The sequence below is a fragment of the Bufo bufo genome, chromosome 5 (genome assembly GCF_905171765.1).
Source record: "Bufo bufo chromosome 5, aBufBuf1.1, whole genome shotgun sequence".
NCBI lineage: Eukaryota > Metazoa > Chordata > Amphibia > Anura > Bufonidae > Bufo > Bufo bufo.
The window spans coordinates 204,093,996-204,113,138 of NC_053393.1; positions in this window are offsets into that span (position 1 = coordinate 204,093,996).

Below are 19,143 nucleotides of genomic sequence, written 5' to 3' on the forward strand. Positions count from 1 at the left end.
TGGCAGGAGATGTGATGAGGCACTGAGGCTGGCATAGACTTCCGATCGGAGTCCCAGTTTAATCGCTGGGGCTCCGATCGGAACTCTGCTGCCACCAATGATGGGGGGGGGGAGAAGGGAGGCCGCACACTGCCACCAATGTTATTAATGCAATAGAGGGAGGGTGGGGGGGCTGCACTGGCCACTAGAGTTGAGCGAACACCTGGATGTTCGGGTTCGAGAAGTTCGACCGAACTTCCCGGAAATGTTCGGGTTCGGGATCCGAACCCGACCCGAACTGCGTCCCGAACCCGAACCCCATTGAAGTCAATGGGGACCCGAACTTTTGGGCACTAAAAAGGCTGTAAAACAGCCCAGGAAAGAGCTAGAGGGCTGCAAAAGGCAGCAACATGTAGGTAAATCCCTTGCAAACAAATGTGGATAGGGAAATGAATTAAAATAAAAATTTAAAAAATAAAAATTAACCAATATCAATTGGACAGAGGTCCCATAGCAGAGAATCTGGCTTCACGTCAGCAGAGAATCAGTCTCTTCATGCCATAGCAAAGAATCTGGCTTCATGTCAGCAGAGAATCAGTCTCTTCATGCCATAGCAGAGAATCTGGCTTCATGTCAGCGCAGAATCAGTCTTCATGTCATAGCAGAGAATCAGGCTTCACGTCACCCACCACTGGAACAGGCCACTGTCACATATTTAGGCCCAGGCACCCAGGCAGAGGAGAGAGGTCCCGTAACAGAGAATCTGGCCTTATGTCAGCACAGAATCTGTCTTCATGTCATAGCAGAGAATCAGGCTTCACGTCACCCACCACTGGAACAGGCCACTGTCACACATTTAGGCCCCGGCACCCAGACAGAGGAGAGGTTCATTCAACTTTGGGTTGCCCCGCAATATAATGGTAAAATGAAAATAAAAATAGTATTGAATGAGGAAGTGCTCTGGAGTAGAATAATATATTGTTAAGGGGAGGTAGTTAATATCTAATCTGCACAAGGGATGGACAGGTCCTGTGGGATCCATGCCTGGTTCATTTTTATGAACGTCAGCTTGTCCACATTGGCTGTAGACAGGCGGCTGCGTTTGTCTGTAATGACGCCCCCTGCCGTGCTGAATACACGTTCAGACAAAACGCTGGCCGCCGGGCAGGCCAGCACCTCCAAGGCATAAAAGGCTAGCTCTGGCCACGTGGACAATTTGGAGACCCAGAAGTTGAATGGGGCCAAACCATCAGTCAGTACGTGGAGGGGTGTGCACAGGTACTGTTCCACCATGTTAGTGAAATGTTGCCTCCTGCTAACACGTTCCGTATCAGGTGGTGGTGCAGTTAGCTGTGGCGTGGTGACAAAACTTCTCCACATCTCTGCCATGCTAACCCTGCCCTCAGAGGAGCTGGCCGTGACACAGCTGCGTTGGCGACCTCTTGCTCCTCCTCTGCCTTCGCCTTGGGCTTCCACTGGTTCCCCTGTGACATTTGGGAATGCTCTCAGTAGCTCGTCTACCAATGTGCGCTTGTACTCGCGCATCTTCCTATCACGCTCCAGTGTAGGAAGTAAGGTGGGCACATTGTCTTTGTACCGGGGATCCAGCAGGGTGGCAACCCAGTAGTCCGTACACGTTAAAATGTGGGCAACTCTGCTGTCGTTGCGCAGGCACTGCAGCATGTAGTCGCTCATGTGTGCCAGGCTGCCCAGAGGTAAGGACAAGCTGTCCTCTGTGGGAGGCGTATCGTCATCGTCCTGTGTTTCCCCCCAGCCACGCACCAGTGATGGGCCCGAGCTGCTTTGGGTGCCACCCCGCTGTGAACATGCTTCATCCTCATCCTCCTCCACCTCCTCCTCATCCTCATCCTCTAGTAGTGGGCCCTGTCTGGCCACATTTGTACCTGGCCTCTGGTGTTGCAAAAAACCTCCCTCTGAGTCACTTCGAAGAGACTGGCCTGAAAGTGCTAAAAATGACCCCTCTTCCTCCTGGGCCACCTCCTCTTCCATCATCGCCCTAAGTGTTTTCTCAAGGAGACATAGAAGTGGTATTGTAACGCTGATAACGGCGTCATCGCCACTGGCCATGTTGGTGGAGTACTCGAAACAGCGCAACAGGGCACACAGGTCTCGCATGGAGGCCCAGTCATTGGTGGTGAAGTGCGTCTGATCCGCAGTGCGACTGACCCGTGCGTGCTGCAGCTGAAACTCCACTATGGTCTGCTGCTGCTCGCACAGTCTGTCCAGCATATGCAAGGTGGAGTTCCACCTGGTGGGCACGTCCCATATGAGGCGGTGAGCGGGAAGGCCGAAGTTACGCTGTAGCGCAGACAGGCGAGCAGCGGCAGGGTGTGAACGCCGGAAGCGCGAACAGACGGCCCGCACTTTATGCAGCAGCTCTGACATGTCGGGGTAGTTGCGAATGAACTTCTGCACCACCAAATTCAGCACATGCGCCAGGCAAGGGATGTGCGTCAAACCGGCTAGTCCCAGAGCTGCAACGAGATTTCGCCCATTATCGCACACCACCAGGCCGGGCTTGAGGCTCACCGGCAGCAACCACCCGTCGGTCTGTTGTTCTATACCCCGCCACAACTCCCGTGCGGTGTGGGGCCTGTGACCCAAACATATGAGTTTCAGAACGGCCTGCTGACGTTTTACCCCGGGCTGTGCTGAAGTTGGTGGTGAAGGTGTGTGGCTGACTGGATGAGCAGGTGGAAGAAGAGGAGGAGGAAGCTGAGTAGGAGGAGGAGGAGACAGGAGGCAAAGAATGTTGCCCTGCGATCCTTGGCGGCGGAAGGACGTGCGCCAAACAGCTCTCCGCCTGGGGCCCAGCCACCACTACATTTACCCAGTGTGCAGTTAGGGAGATATAGCGTCCCTGGCCGTGCTTACTGGTCCACGTATCTGTGGTTAGGTGGACCTTGCCACAGATGGCGTTGCGCAGTGCACACTTGATTTTATCGGACACTTGGTTGTGCAGGGAAGGCACGGCTCTCTTGGAGAAGTAGTGCCGGCTGGGAACAACATACTGTGGGACAGCAAGCGACATAAACTGTTTGAAGCTGTGTGTGTCCACCAGCCTAAATGACAGCATTTCATAGGCCAGTAGTTTAGAAATGCTGGCATTCAGGGCCAGGGATCGAGGGTGGCTAGGTGGGAATTTACGCTTTCTCTCAAATGTTTGTGAGATGGAGAGCTGAACGCTTCCGTGTGACATGGTTGAGATGCTTGGTGACGCAGGTGGTGGTGTTGGTGGTACATCCCATGTTTGCTGGGCGGCAGGTGCCAACGTTCCTCCAGAGGTGGAGGAAGAGGCCAAGGCGGCGGCAGCAGCAGAAGAGGCCGAGGCGGCGGCAGCAGCAGAAGAGGTAGCAGGGGGAGCCTGAGTGACTTCCTTGTTTTTAAGGTGTTTACTCCACTGCAGTTCATGCTTTGCATGCAGGTGCCTGGTCATGCAGGTTGTGCTAAGGTTCAGAACGTTAATGCCTCGCTTCAGGCTCTGATGGCACAGCGTGCAAACCACTCGGGTCTTGTCGTCAGCACATTGTTTGAAGAAGTGCCATGCCAGGGAACTCCTTGAAGCTGCCTTTGGGGTGCTCGGTCCCAGATGGCGGCGGTCAGTAGCAGGCGGAGTCTCTTGGCGGCGGGTGTTCTGATTTTGCCCACTGCTCCCTCTTTTGCTACGCTGTTGGCTCGGTCTCACCACTGCCTCTTCCTCCGAACTCTGAAAGTCAGTGGCACGACCTTCATTCCATGTGGGGTCTAGGACCTCATCGTCCCCTGCATCGTCTTCCACCCAGTCTTGACCCCTGACCTCCTGTTCAGTCTGCACACTGCAGAAAGAAGCAGCAGTTGGCACCTGTGTTTCGTCATCATCAGAGACGTGCTGAGGTGGTATTCCCATGTCCTCATCATCAGGAAAAATAAGTGGTTGTGCGTTAGTGCATTCTATCTCTTCCACCCCTGGGGAAGGGCTAGGTGGATGCCCTTGGGAAACCCTGCCAGCAGAGTCTTCAAACAGCATAAGAGACTGCTGCATAACTTGAGGCTCAGACAGTTTCCCTGATATGCATGGGGGTGATGTGACAGACCGATGGGCTTGGTTTCCATGCGCCATCTGTGCGCTTTCTGCAGAAGACTGGGTGGGAGATAATGTGAACATGCTGGATCCACTGTCGGCCACCCAATTGACTAATGCCTGTACCTGCTAAGCCTTACCATCCTTAGAACGGCATTGGGCCCCACCAAATATCGCTGTAAATTCTGCTGGCTACTGGGACCTGAGGTAGTTGGTTCACTAGGACGTGTGGCTGTGGCAGAACGGCCACGTCCTCTCCCAGCACCAGAGGGTCCACTAACACCACCATGTCCACGTCCGCGTCCATTATTAGATGTTTTCCTCATTGTTCCCGTTCACCACAATTTTGAGAATGGCAAATTTGGGAATAGTTTTTCAACCCAGAACAAAAAGTGTGCTTTTACGGTCACTACAAATAACTTGACCAGCTAAAACAGTACAGATTTGGTTGAATAGAAATGTGAGGCCTGTTTTTTTTTTGCGCTGTGTGACAGGTATAGGTTTAATCATAGAATTAGACTTGTATCTGCACGGTAGCGTGTGTGTTAAGTTTTTCTGAATGACACTATCAGCACCTTCAATGTAAGATATCCTTTTTGAGATAGATTTCAAGTAGGCCTCATATAGCAGAAACTAGTTATTTTGAGAATGGCAAATTTGGGAATAGTTTTTCAACCCAGAACAAAAAGTGTGCTTTTACGGTCACTACAAATAACTTGACCAGCTAAAACAGTACAGATTTGGTTGAATAGAAATGTGAGGCCTGTTTTTTTTTGCGCTGTGTGACAGGTATAGGTTTAATCACAGAATTAGACTTGTATCTGCACGGTAGCGTGTGTGTTAAGTTTTTCTGAATGACACTCAGCACCTTGAATGTAAGATATCCTTTTTGGGATAGATTTCAAGTAGGCCTCATATAGCAGAAACTAGTTATTTTGAGAATGGCAAATTTGGGAATAGTTTTTCAACCCAGAACAAAAAGTGTGCTTTTACGGTCACTACAAATAACTTGACCAGCTAAAACAGTACAAATTTGGTTGAATAGAAATGTCAGGTCTATTTTTTAGGCGCTGGGTGACAGGCTCAACTTGCCCCTGATGTAGTATATGGCCAAAAAATAACCACACTATTGATGGTTAAATGCACTTGGGTGACACAGGCTCAGCCTGCACCAGATGTTGTATATGGCCAAAAAATAACCAGACTGTTGATGGTTAAATGCACTTCGGTGACACAGGCTCAGCCTGCAGCTGATGTAGTATATGGCCAAAAAATAACCAGACTGTTGATGGTTAAATGCACTTCGGTGACACAGACTCAGCCTGCAGCTGATGTAGTATATGGCCAAAAAATAACCAGACTATTGATGGTTAAATGCACTTCGGTGACACAGGCTCAGCCTGCAGCTGATGTAGTATATGGCCAAAAAATAACCAGACTGTTGATGGTTAAATGCACTTCGGTGACACAGGCTCAGCCTGCAGCTGATGTAGGATATAGCAAAAAATAACCACACTATTGATGGTTAAATACACTTGGTGATAGCTTGTGCTGGCGCACCACAAGCCACAAAATGACCGCCGATCACCCCAGAAAAAAGTGATCTAAAAACGCTCTGGGCAGCCTCAAAAAAGTGAGCAAGTCGATATTAGCACTTCAATGATCCACAGCTGCAGATCGATCACAGAATGAAGTCTTTTGGAGGAGTTAATCTGCCTAATCTCGCCCTAACGTCGCAGCAGCAAACTCTCCCTATGCTTGAATCAGCAGAGTGACGTGCAGCGCTACGTGACCCAAGCTTATATAGAGGCTGGGTCACATGCTGCACTGGCCAATCACAGCCATGCCAATAGTAGGCAAGGCTGTGATGGCCTCTTGGGGCAAGTAGTATGACACTTGTTGATTGGCTGCTTTGCAGCCTTTCAAAAAGCGCCAAGAAAGCGCCGAACACCGAACCCGAACACGGACTTTTACGAAAATGTTCGGGCTCGGGTCCGTGTCACGGACACCCCAAAATTCGGTACGAACCCGAACTATACAGTTCGGGTTCGCTCATCCCTGCTGGCCACCAATAAAATTTAAACTGGGGAGGGAGGGGGGTCTGCCCCCTGCTGCCTGGCAGCCCCGGATCTCTTACTGGGGGCTATGATACGCACAATTAACCCCTTCAGGTGCGGCACCTGAGGTGTTAATTGTGCTGATCACGGCCCCCTGTAAGAGATCGGGTGCTGCCAGGCAGCAGGGGGCAGTCATGTACACAGTTTGTAGTATATTCTAACTAGAAGCGTCCCCATCACCATGGGAACGCCTCTGTGTTAGAATATACTGTCGGATATGAGTTACATAGTAAAATCTCATATCCGACAGTATATTCTATGTAACTCATATCCGACAGTATATTCTAACATAGAGGCGTTCCCATGGTGATGGGGACGCTTCAAGTTAAAATATACCATCGGATTGGAGAAAACTCCGATCCGATGGTATAAAAGAGACTCCAGACTTTACATTGAAAGTCAATGGGGACGGATCCGTTTGCAATTGCACCATATTGTGTCAACGTCAAACGGATCCGTCCCCATTGACTTGCATTGTAATTCAGGACGGATCCGTTTGGCTCCGCACGGCCAGGCGGACACCAAAACGACTTTTTTTTCATGTCCGTGGATCCTCCAAAAATCAAGGAAGACCCACGGACGAAAAAACGGTCACGGATCACGGAAAAACGGAACCCCGTTTTGCGGACCGTGAAAAAATACGGTCGTGTGCATGAGGCCTAAGTCTGTTAAAAATAATTAACCGCCAATAAAAACCCTGATGTAGGGTATTGCACTCAAAAAAAAAATATTAAACTCTATATGACAGCGGTATTTGTGGCCTAAATTTCACAGTAACTTATGCACGTCTAATCCCAGATGTGCAGTATATCAGAGGGTTTTTTCACCCCAGTAAGCACAGCCGTATTTCTAGCCTAAATGTGACAGTCACTTATGCATGTCTAATCCCAGATGTGCAGTATATTAGAGGGTTTTTTCACCCCAGTAAGCAAAAAGATGTATTTCTGGCCTAAATGAGACACTCACTTATGCACGTCTAATCCCAGATGTGCAGTATATTAGAGGGTTTTTTCACCCCAGTAAGCACAAATATGTATTTCTGGCCTAAATGTAACACTCACTTATGCACGTCTAATCCCAGATGTGCATTATATTAGAGGGTTTTTTCACCCCAGTAAGCAAAAAAATGTATTTCTGGCCTAAATGTGACACTCACTTATGCACGTCTAATCTTAGATAAGCACTATATGAAAAAAAGTTTTTTTTTAACCCCAGTAAGCAAAAAGCTGTATTTCTGGACTTGCAGACATTCAGATAGCCTGTGCTGGTGCACTATCGTTGCATAAAATGGCTGCCGATTATGTATTGATATTGACAAACTGAAGTAAAAAAAAGTTCGTTTTCAGCAGTAGTTGGCTCAGGGCAGGCTTAAAAAAAATTGTGCACTGCACCCACAAAACACATTTGCTGTAGATCGCTGAGTAAAAAAGGAAGTTCTTGATAAGATTTCTCCCTGATCTCTCCCTCACAGCAGCTGCAGCCTCTCCCTACATTAATCCGAGCAGAGTGACGGGCGGCGCAACGTGACTCCAGCTTAAGTAGAGGCTGGGTCACATGCTGCAGTTGGCCAATCACAGCCATGCCAATAGTAGGCATGGCAGTGATGGCCTTTTGGGGCAAGTAGTATGACGCTTGTTGATTGGCTGCTGTGCAGCCTTTCAAAAAACGCCAAGAAAGCGCCGAACACCGAACTCAAACCCGAACTTTTGCGTAAATGTTCGGGTTCGCTCAACTCTAGAGGTGAATTGTGAGTGGATTTCATACCAGAATACATGCAGAAATTTGCATGGAAAATGCCATATGAACATAGCCTAACGACGGCATAAAAAATAAATTCAGATAGATTTAATTAAAGGGGTTGTCTGAGTTATTTTTTTGTTCTTTCTATGTTCCTAACTAGGCAAATAAAACAATTTTCCAATTATTTCACTTTATCTGCAGTGCCTGGTTTATCAGATTTGACTGAGATTCACATGACCTGTGATATCAGCTTCTCTCCCTGCTCTGATAAAGTTTGTTTACAAGCCTGTAAACGAGACGTCACTGTGCTGTCCACACCCCCCTTCACTGCCAGGCTGAGTGCTCTCTCCTAGGATTCTTAACCCCTTCAGCTGCACAGACTGGGTAGGAGCTGACAGACTAGAGAGAGCATTGCACAAGAAGGTAGGGGGAAGATCCTATGTGTATTAGCAGTGTCATTATACAGGTGGGACTTATAGTTCTACACTTACAAGTTGCTGTTGATTCTCCCAGCACTCAGGGCAGCTCTTGTATCCACTTCCTTATCAGTGTCATTATACAGCTGTGACTTATAGTCCTACACATACAATATGCTGCTGAGTTTCCCAGCAGGCAGACATGTCACTCAGGGCAACACTTGTATTCAGTCCCTTAGCAGTGTCATTATAGAGCTGGGACTTGTAGTTCTATACATACAACATGCTACTGATTCTCCGAGCAGGCAGACATGTCACTCAGGGCAGCACTTGTATTCACTCCCTTAGCAGTGTCATTATACAGCTGGGACTTGTAGTCCTACACATACAACATGCTGCTGAGTCTCGCAGCAGGCAGACATATCACTCAGGGCAGCTCTTGTAGCCACTCCCTTAGCAGAGCAAGAGGTTGTTGTTATTGCATGTAAACAAGGGCCAGAAAAGAACCAGGGAAATGAGGAAATATATATATTTTTTTGCATAAAACTTGCTTAGCTTAGTTATATATTGCTGCCCATCAGATTTTCAGTGCTATATATATATTTTTTTCATAACTCGGACAACCCCTTTAACCCCTTAAGGACTTATGACATACCGTTACAGCATGTTTCCCGGCCCACCAAATAAGTCCACCGGAGCCCCCTACTGGTGAACTTAGCTGATGTCCCCCAGTGGATTTTGTGCCCGAGATTCCTGATTTTGTTGGCAATCCAGAAATCTAGATTTCCACAGTGGGCTTCACTGAAATTGACTTTTTTAGGGTTTTTTTCAGTGACCCATTTGTGAATCTGATGGTGGAGCAGACGAACCTGTACACCCAACAGTTCGTTGCTCAGCACCCAGGCTCCTTTTTGGCTAGACCCGGTGGTTGGACGCCGGTCAGTGCAGCCGACATAAGGACGTTTTGGGGCCTCGTGCTGCACATGGGTCTAGTGCAAAAACCGCGTGTCAGGCATTACTGGAGTGGGGACGTCCTCTACCAGACCCCACTCTACAGTATAGTGGCCATGACACGCCCCCGGTTTGAGGCCATCCGGAAAATGCCTGCATTATGCAGATAATGCAGCATGTCCCCCCCCCCCCCCCGAGGTTATCCTGCCTATGATCGTCTGTATAAGATACGGCCAGGCATCGATCACTTCGGGGCCAAATTTGCGCAGGCCTACGTACCTGGAAGGGAGGTCGCGGTTGATGAGTCTCTCGTTGCTTTTAAGGGGAGACTCAGTTTCCGCCAATACATTCCCACTAAGCGGGCGAGGTATGGCGTGAAAATGTACAAAATTTGTGAGAGTACCTCAGGGTACACTTACAAATTTTGTGTGTACGAGATTCCCGTATTGAACCCCCAGAATGTCCCCCCACTCTGGGTGTTAGCGGGAAACTCGTGTGGGACCTTATGCACCCACTGCTAGATAAGGGTTACCACTTGTACGTGGATAACTTTTATACTAGCATTCCCTTGTTTAGGTCCCTTGCCGCCAGATCCACGTCTGCTTGTGGGACCATGCGGAAAAATCAGTGCGGCCTCCCTGCCCACCCCCTCCAGGTACCTATCCCCAGGGGTGAGACGCGTGCCCTTACCAGTGGAAACCTGTTGCTGGTCAGGTATAAGGACAAGAGGAATGTCCTTATACTGTCCACAATCCACGGTAACAGCATCACCCCTGTCCCTGTGTGAGGTACCGCGGCAACGGTCCTCAAGCCCGATTGTATCGTCGACTACAATCGGTATATGGGAGGAGTTGATCTCTCTGTTCAAGTCCTCAAGCCATATAATGCCATGCGCAAAACCCGGGCATGGTACAAAAAAGTTGCGGTCTACTTGGTACAGGTTGCCTTGTACAACGCTTTTGTACTATCCCAAAGTGCTGGCAGCACATGGACATTCCTCCAATTCTATGAGGGAGTCCTCAAGGACCTGATTTTTTCAGACCAGGAAAGAGCAGGCCGGAGTACCTCGGGAATTGGAGGCGACCGGATTGTCCCTGGCCAACATTTTCCAGGTGTGGTCCCCCAGGGACGAACCCAAAAAAGATGCAGAGTGTGTCACAGGAGGGGGATATGGAAGGACACCACCACTCAATGTGACACTTGCCCCGATCATCCAGGCCTCTGCGTTATCGATTGCTTCAGGGAGTATCACACTTCCATGGAGTACAACATTTTTATAATCCTCAACAGTCCCCTAGAGAACATAAAAAACTATGGCTCTCAGACTTTGGAGACACAGATTTTTTCCCCAAAAAAATATTAGTTTTAGTACAGGCATCCTCAAACTGAGGCCCTCCAGATGTTGTAAAACTATAACTCCCAGCATGCCCAGACAACCTACAGCTATCAGCAGGGCATGGTGGGAATTGTAGTTTTACAACATCTGGAGGGCCGCAGTTTGAGGATGCCTGCTTAGTGTCTCCAAAGTCTGAGAGCCATACATATAGGGCATCGCCGCGTCCGTAAAAATCTTCTCCATAAAAATACCCCATAAACTAGCCCCTTGATAAACGCCATAAAAAAAATCAAATAAAAACTATGTAAAAAAAAAAGCCATTTTTATTGTCACCTTGGATCCCAAAAAGTGTAATAACAAGCCACTAAAAAGTCATATGCACCCCCAAATAGTGCCAATCAAACCGCCATCTCATCCCGCCAAAAATGAGCCCCTACATTAGATAGTCGCCCAACAAAAAAAAATAAAACTGTAGCTCCCAGGCTATGGAGATAATAAAATATTTTTTTTTTGTTCCTAAAATGATAATATAGGGTAAAATCTAAATCAATTTTAAAATGTAGACATATTAGGTATCGCCATGTCCGTAAGAATCTGCCCTATAAAAATAACATTTGACCAAACCCCTCGGATGAACAGCGTTAAAAATATAAAATAAAAACAGTGCCAAAACACCAATTTTTTGGCAAAATTTCCATTTGAATCCTTTTTTTCCGGTAATAAAGCAAGGGTTAACAGCCAAAAAAAACTAAATATTTATTGCCCTGATTCTGTAGTTTGCAGAAACACCCTATATGTGGTCGTAAATGGCTATATAGCCATACGGCAGGGCATAGAACGAAGGGAACGCCATATGGTTTCTGGAAGGTAGATTTTGATGGACTGGTTTATTTACACCATGTCCCATTAGAAGCCCCCCTGATGTAGCCTAGACTAGAAACCCCAAAATGTGACCCCATCTAAGAAACTACACCCCTCAAGGTATTCAAAAGTTACTTTACAAACTTTGTTAACCCTTTAGGTGTTCCACAAAACTTAATAGCGAATGTAGAAACAATTTTAGAATTTACATTTTTTCTTACCTTGCCTCAAAAAAGTGTAATATAGAGCAACCAAAAATCATATTAACCCTAAAATAGTCCCAAAGCAACAACCACCTTATCCCGTAGTTTCCTAGATGGGGTCACTTTTATGGAGTTTCTACTCTAGGGGTGCAGCAGGGGGCTTGAAAGGATATATGGTGTAAATAAACCAGTACAGCAAAATCTGCCTTCCAACCATATGGCGTTCCCCTTCTTCTATGTCCTGCCATTTAGCCAAATATCAGTTTATGACCACATATGGGGTGTTTCTGCAAACTACAGAATCAGGGCAACCCATATTGAGTTTTGTTTGGCTGTTAACCCATTTTTTCCAGTAATAAAGTAAGGGTTAAAATTGAATATTTTCCATAAAATAGAAATTTCTAAATTGTTTCTCCATCTGCCATTAACTCTTGTGGAACACCTAAAGGGTTAAAAAAGTTTGTAAACCCAGTTTTGAATACCTTGAGGGGTGTACTTTCTTAGATAGAATCACTTTTTTGAAATTTCTATTCTAGGGGTGCAACGGGAGGCTTGAAATGGGACATGGTATAAACAAAACCAGTCCTGCAAAATCTGCTTTCCAAAACCCATATGGTGGCGTTCCCCTCCTTCTATGTCCTCCCATTTGGCCAAACAGTAGTTTAGGACCACATATGGGGTGTTTCTGCAAACTACAGAATCAGGGCAACACATATTGAGTTTTGTTTGGCTGTTAACCCTTACTTTATTACAGGAAAAAATTGATTAAAATGCAAAATTTTTCCAAAAATCTAAATTCTAAAATTGTTTCTCCATCTGCCATTTACTCTTGTGGGACACCTAAAGGGTTAACAAAGTTTGTAAACCCAGTTTTGAATACCTTGAGGGGTGTACTTTCTTAGATGGATTCACTTTTTTGAAATTTCTATTCTAGGGGTGCAACGGGGGGCTTGAAATCGGACATGGTATAAACAAAACGAGTCCTGCAAAATCTGCCTTGCAAAAACCATATGGCGTTCCCCTCCTTCTATGTCCTCCCGTTTGGGAAAACAGTAGTTTAGGACCACATATGGGGTGTTTCTGCAAACTACAGAATCAGAGAAACCCATATTGAGTTTTGTTTGGCAGTTAACCCTTGCTTTGTTCCTGGAAAAAATGGATTATATTGGAAAATTTAAAAAAAAATCTAAATTCTAAAATTTGATGTCCATTTGCCATGAAGTCTTGTGGAAGACCTAAAGGGGTAACAAAGTTTGTAAAATCAAGGGGTGTAGTTTCTAAATGGGGTCATTTTTGGGTGGTTTCTATTATGTAAGCCTCACAAAGTGACTTCAGACCTGGACTGGTCCATAAAAAGTGGGATTTGGAAAAGTTCTGAAAAATTTAAAAATTTGCTTCTAAACTTCTAAGCTATGTAACATCCCCAAAAAATAAAATGGCATTCCCAAAATGATACAAACATGAAGTAGACATATGGGGAATGTAAAGTAATCACAATTTTGGGGGATATTACTATGTATTACAGAAGTAGAGAAACTGAAACTTTGAAATTTGCTAATTTTTTCAAACTTTTTGTAAATTTGGTATTTTTTTACACAAAAAAAAACTTTTTTGACCCAATTTTAGCAGTGTCATGAAGTACAATATGTGACGATAAAACTATCTCAGAACGGCCTGGGTAAGTAAAGGCGTTTTAAAGTTATTCACACATAAAGTGACACTGGTCAGATATAAAAAAAATGGCCAAGTCCTTAAGGTGAAATATGGCTGAGTCATTAAGGGGTTAATGATACTGTTTGTCTAACTCAAATTGTACATAATAGCTTTTGCGCCCTGTGTATATATGTATAAGTTTATAATTATATATGTAAAACATAAGGCCTACAATATAATACATTTTCTGCTTCTTAAATTTGTAGTAAATGAGAATGACTTATTCTATGTCATTTCTCAGAATCTTCCATCAGCCTCTATTTCCCTACTCCTGCTTGTAGGCTTTCATGATATCATGGTTCCCAGTAAATACTGCACCTAACTACACTGCTCAAAAAAATAAAGGGAACACAAAAATAACACATCCTAGATCTGAGTTAATTAAAAACTCTTCTGAAATACTTTGTTCTTTACATAGTTGAATGTGCTGACAACAAAATCACACAAAAATTAAAAAATGGAAATCAAATTTTTAACCCATGGAGGTCTGGATTTGGAGTCACACTCAAAATTAAAGTGGAAAAACACACTACAGGCTGATCCAACTTTGATGTAATGTCCTTAAAACAAGTCAAAATGAGGCTCAGTAGTGTGTGTGGCCTCCACGTGCCTGTATGACCTCCCTACAATGCCTGTGCATGCTCCTGATGAGGTGGCGGACGGTCTCCTGAGGGATCTCCTCCCAGACCTGGACTAAAGCATCTGCCAACTCCTGGACAGTCTGTGGTGCAACGTGACGTTGATGGATAGAGCGAGACATGATGTCCCAGATGGGCTCAATTGGATTCAGGTCTGGGGAACGGGGGGGCCAGTCCATAGCATCAATGCCTTCGTCTTGCAGGAACTGCTGACACACTCCAGCCACATGAGGTCTAGCATTGTCTTGCATTAGGAGGAACCCAGGGCCAACCGCACCAGCATATAGTCTCACCAGGGGTCTGAGGATCTCATCTCGGTACCTAATGGCAGTCAGGCTACCTCTGGCGAGCACATGGAGGGCTGTGCGGCCCTCCAAAGAAATGCCACCCCACACCATTACTGACCCAATGCCAAACCGGTCATGCTGGAGGATGTTGCAGGCAGCAGAACGTTCTCCACGGCGTCTCCAGACTCTGTCACATCTGTCACATGTGCTCAGTGTGAACCTGCTTTCATCTGTGAAGAGCACAGGGCGCCAGTGGCGAATTTTCTAATCTTGGTGTTCTCTGGCAAATGCCAAACGTCCTGCACGGTGTTGGGCTGTAAGCACAACCCCCACCTGTGGACGTCGGGCCCTCATATCACCCTCATGGAGTCTGTTTCTGACCGTTTGAGCAGACACATGCACATTTGTGGCCTGCTGGAGGTCATTTTGCAGGGCTCTGGCAGTGCTCCTCCTGTTCCTCCTTGCACAAAGGCGGAGGTAGCGGTCCTGCTGCTGGGTTGTTGCCCTCCTACGGCCTCCTCCACATCTCCTGATGTACTGGCCTGTCTCCTGGTAGCGCCTCCATGCTCTGGACACTACGCTGACAGACACAGCAAACCTTCTTGCCCCAGCTCGCATTGATGTGCCATCCTGGATAAGCTGCACTACCTGAGCCACTTGTGTGGGTTGTAGACTCCGTCTCATGCTACTACTAGAGTGAAAGCACCGCCAGCATTCAAAAGTGACCAAAACATCAGCCAGGAAGCATAGGAACTGAGAAGTGGTCCAGAACCACTCCTTTATTGGGGGTGTCTTGCTAATTGCCTATAATTTCCACCTGTTGTCTATCCCATTTGCACAACAGCATGCGAAATTGATTGTCACTCAGTGTTGCTTCCTAAGTGGACAGTTTGATTTCACAGAAGTGTGATTGACTTGGAGTTACATTGTGTTGTTTAAGTGTTCCCTTTATTTTTTTGAGCAGTGTATATACCTTGGACCAAATTTATTAATCAAAGTTTTTGGCATAAACTGAGCCCTAAAAAGTCAGAATTCACTGTCAATGCCCCAATTTTTTTTTTTTCTGTACTTATCAATACTTAGAAAAGCAGCCATGGTTTATCAGAAGGGACGTGGCTTGGATATTTTGGCAGATTTCTTAACATAAAACTCTGATGGTGACTTTTTGTTGCAAATATATGCATGGCATACAGAACATTTTATTTTCTAGTCCAGTACTAAATTCATTAAATGGCTGCTTACTCTTCAAATTTGGCTGTTAGTTGTCTCCTTTGCAGTGGTGGTGCAGTTTAGGCTACTTTCACACCTGCGTTCGGGTGTCCGCTCGTGAGCTCCGTTTGAAGGGGCTCACAAGCGGCCCCGAACGCAACCGTCCAGCCCTAATGCATTCTCAGTGGACGCGGATCCGCTGAGAATGCATCAGTCTGCCAGCGTTCAGCCTCCGCTCCGCTAAGCGAGAGGACACCTGAACGCTGCTTGCAGCGTTCGGGCGTCCGCCTGGCCGTGCGGAGGCAAGCGGATCCGTCCAGACTTACAATGGAAGTCAATGGGGACGGATCCGCTTGAAGATGACACCATATGGCTCAATCTTCAAACGGATCCGTCCCCTATTGACTTTCAATGTAAAGTCTGGACGGATCCGTTCAGGCTACTTTCAGACTTAGTTTTTTTTTCAAACTATAATGCAGACGGATCCGTTCTGAACGGATACAAACGTCTGCATTATAGGAGCGGATCCGTCTGAGCAGACATCAGACGGACCCGCTCTGAACGCTAGTGTGAAAGTAGCCTTAATTACAACAGTTTGTCCCATTCATTTGGTTTCCAAAACTGCATCAGGAAACCAGCAATTGTGAATGTTCGCTTTTAGGAGCCACTCCAGGACTTGAAAAAATGTGTCATCGAAAACTGCACCAAGCAGTCCTTCCTCTATTAAAGGGTTTCTACCACCAGAAATACTGTTATGTAGCTGACTGACATTTGCGATGCGCTAATGTCAGCACTACATAACAGTATGTTTCTAACATTAGTCCCTGCAGCCGTTTTTGTTAAAAAAGCACTTTTATTATATGCTAATGAGCCTCTAGGTGCTATGTGGGCGTAAAATCAGCACCTAGAGGCTCCGTCCACTCACCCATTATCCCGCCCAGGTCCAGTGTTCTGCCCGCCCAGCTCCTCTTGATTGATGCCACTATTCCCTGCATCATTGGCGAAATCCCGCGCCTGCGCCGTTCACTTCTGTCTTCGGCGCAGGCGCAGTGAGTGAAGGCCGCTCTCCTGATGCCGGCTTCCGCACTGTGACATGGTCGCAGTGAGGAATCCGGTACCAGGATTGCATCATTCACTCACTGCGCCTGCGCCGAAGACAGAAGTGAACGGCGCAGGCGCGGGATTTTGCCAACGATGCAGGGAACAGTGGCATCAATCAAGAGGAGCTGGGCGGGCAGAACACTGTCAGTCAGCTACATAACAGTATTTCTGGTGGTAGAAGCCCTTTAAGTTCTCTCTTGGTGCTAGTATTGGTAGCTACAGGAACACAGAACTGTAAACAGCTATGCAGTCAAAATACATTCATTTTTTATTTTCACTGCCCAGTTAGAATTTGCTTGAAACTGCTGCCATTATTGTACAAAATCTCTTCACTGTTCCACCAGTAAGTGTTTCACCCTGATGAAAGCCAAATGATATCTAGCATTTCCAGTGATATTTGTCTGCATAAAATGATTTGAGCTTCTGATGTACAGGTGAAACAAAAAAAAATTGAATATCGTGCAAAAGTTCATTTATTTCAGTAATGCAACTTAAAAGGTGAAACTAATATATGAGATATCAGATAAAGGACGGCTCTACCTCCTGGTTTGGGATGGCCAGGTGCACCTATCTGATGTCGCACTCAAGGCACCAAAATATTTTATCAAAAGAAAAGATGGGCACTCTAATATCCGGAACCAACAGATTAAATTTATTATAATCACAATATTAATAGTACATATATAAAATAGATATATAGATATGTAGGATGGTTCCCACTCAAGAATATATGTAGGAACAATCAGTTAATATCTTCAATCAATATAAAATACAGGCCTGTCACTACACAATAAAATACACAGTAAAATTATACTAAACAATAAATATGAAACTAGTGGTGGTCACTAAGAATACACAATAAGCTATTGCAGATTGAATGGAGCTGCTAGTGGTCAGATCCGTCCAATCTATATACGCATGGAGGCTCCCGCTGTAAGGGAGTGTTATCTGAGCAAATATAATCAATACATCTACTAACTATACAAAATGTGAAAAAACACAAATTCCCAATGTGCTGGTATTAAAGAACAGTCCTAATATCCAAGTGCCGGTATTATAAAAAAAGTGAAAAACGGAATCCAGAAAAAAGGCGGAATCCAGAAAAAAGACAGTCACTTGTGGTTAATCCAGATCCATCTGTGTAAACAATTGTTCAACAAAAATAAGAATCCTATAGGATAAATCAAATTGCGTTGTGTTGCTGTGTTTAAAATAATAAGTGAATATTCATTTGCTGCAGAATCTCTTGTATTGCCCACAAACAGCAGAGGTTCGCCGATGTTAGCGGCAGAATACTAAAGCCACTGAGGAAGAAGGTAGTCTAACCTTCGAAACGCGTCTGGCGTGGAAAGATAAAGTATTGGACCCTGGCAACGAACCGGCAAAACTAGAGAAAGCGCTTTCATTGAACAAACAAGCTCCAGATTTATTGGCCATAAGTCTGGTAACCTACGGGTAACATAACACAGCCGGTGCCATCAAACTAGCTGCTTGGGCGATGAGAGAAACGCCCATTGCAAATAGAAGTGCAGACTGGGAACTAATTACGGCGAAAACAGAGAGAGACTTGTGATCTGCTACCGGACCTCTACAACAGCTAAAGCGGACCACATAGATCCGGGATATAACAGTAAGGCAGTCTCGTAATCTGTGCCTATAAGGTAAGCGTGCCTGCACTCACACTACAGACCGGACACTACCAATCGTGAGTACCATTGCACCGCATGATACCTTAGAGCAGCGGTGGGGAACCATTTTGCTGCCAAGGGCCATTTGGATATTTGTAACATCATTCGGGGGCCATACAAAATTCTCAATAAAATTTTTTTACTGCTGTATTTGGTCAAACATATAATTGACTTAGGGATAAGTTACAGAAATTGCACTTCAATTAAAATAATCTAGAGGGCTGTATTTTTGCAGCACAAAATAGCGCCTGCACTATATATATACAGTATATTACATACAATACAGGCGCCATATTGACCACACATAGCAGTCTAATTTTTAAGTTCAGAATGTTACTTATTTGACATTAATGGCAGGAAGCTAAACCCAGGGGGTCCAGAGAGGGGTTCACCCAGCTTTCACTCTCCCTGCCTCTTTCTTCGCAACTGTCCCTGCCTTTGTCCCTTTCTCAGCAAAATATCTGCCCCCACCTCCATCAGCCTGAAATCAGCCTCCTATCAGACCCCCCAGGCCTACATCAGCCTCAGATCAGACTCCCATCAGACCTCTAAGCCTCAGATTAGACCCCAATCAGACCCTTCCTAGCTTCAGATCAGACTCCCATCAGACCCCCAGCCTCAGACCAGACCCGGATCAGACGCCCAGCCTCAGATCAGCCCCCATCAGACCCCCCAGGGTCAGATCAGCCCCTATAAGACCCCCCAGCCTCAGATCAGACCTTCATAATACCCTCCCTAGCCTCAGATCAGCCCCATCAGACCCTCCCCAGCCTCAGATCAGCCCCCATCAGCCCCCCTAGTCTCAGATCAGACCCCTATCAAA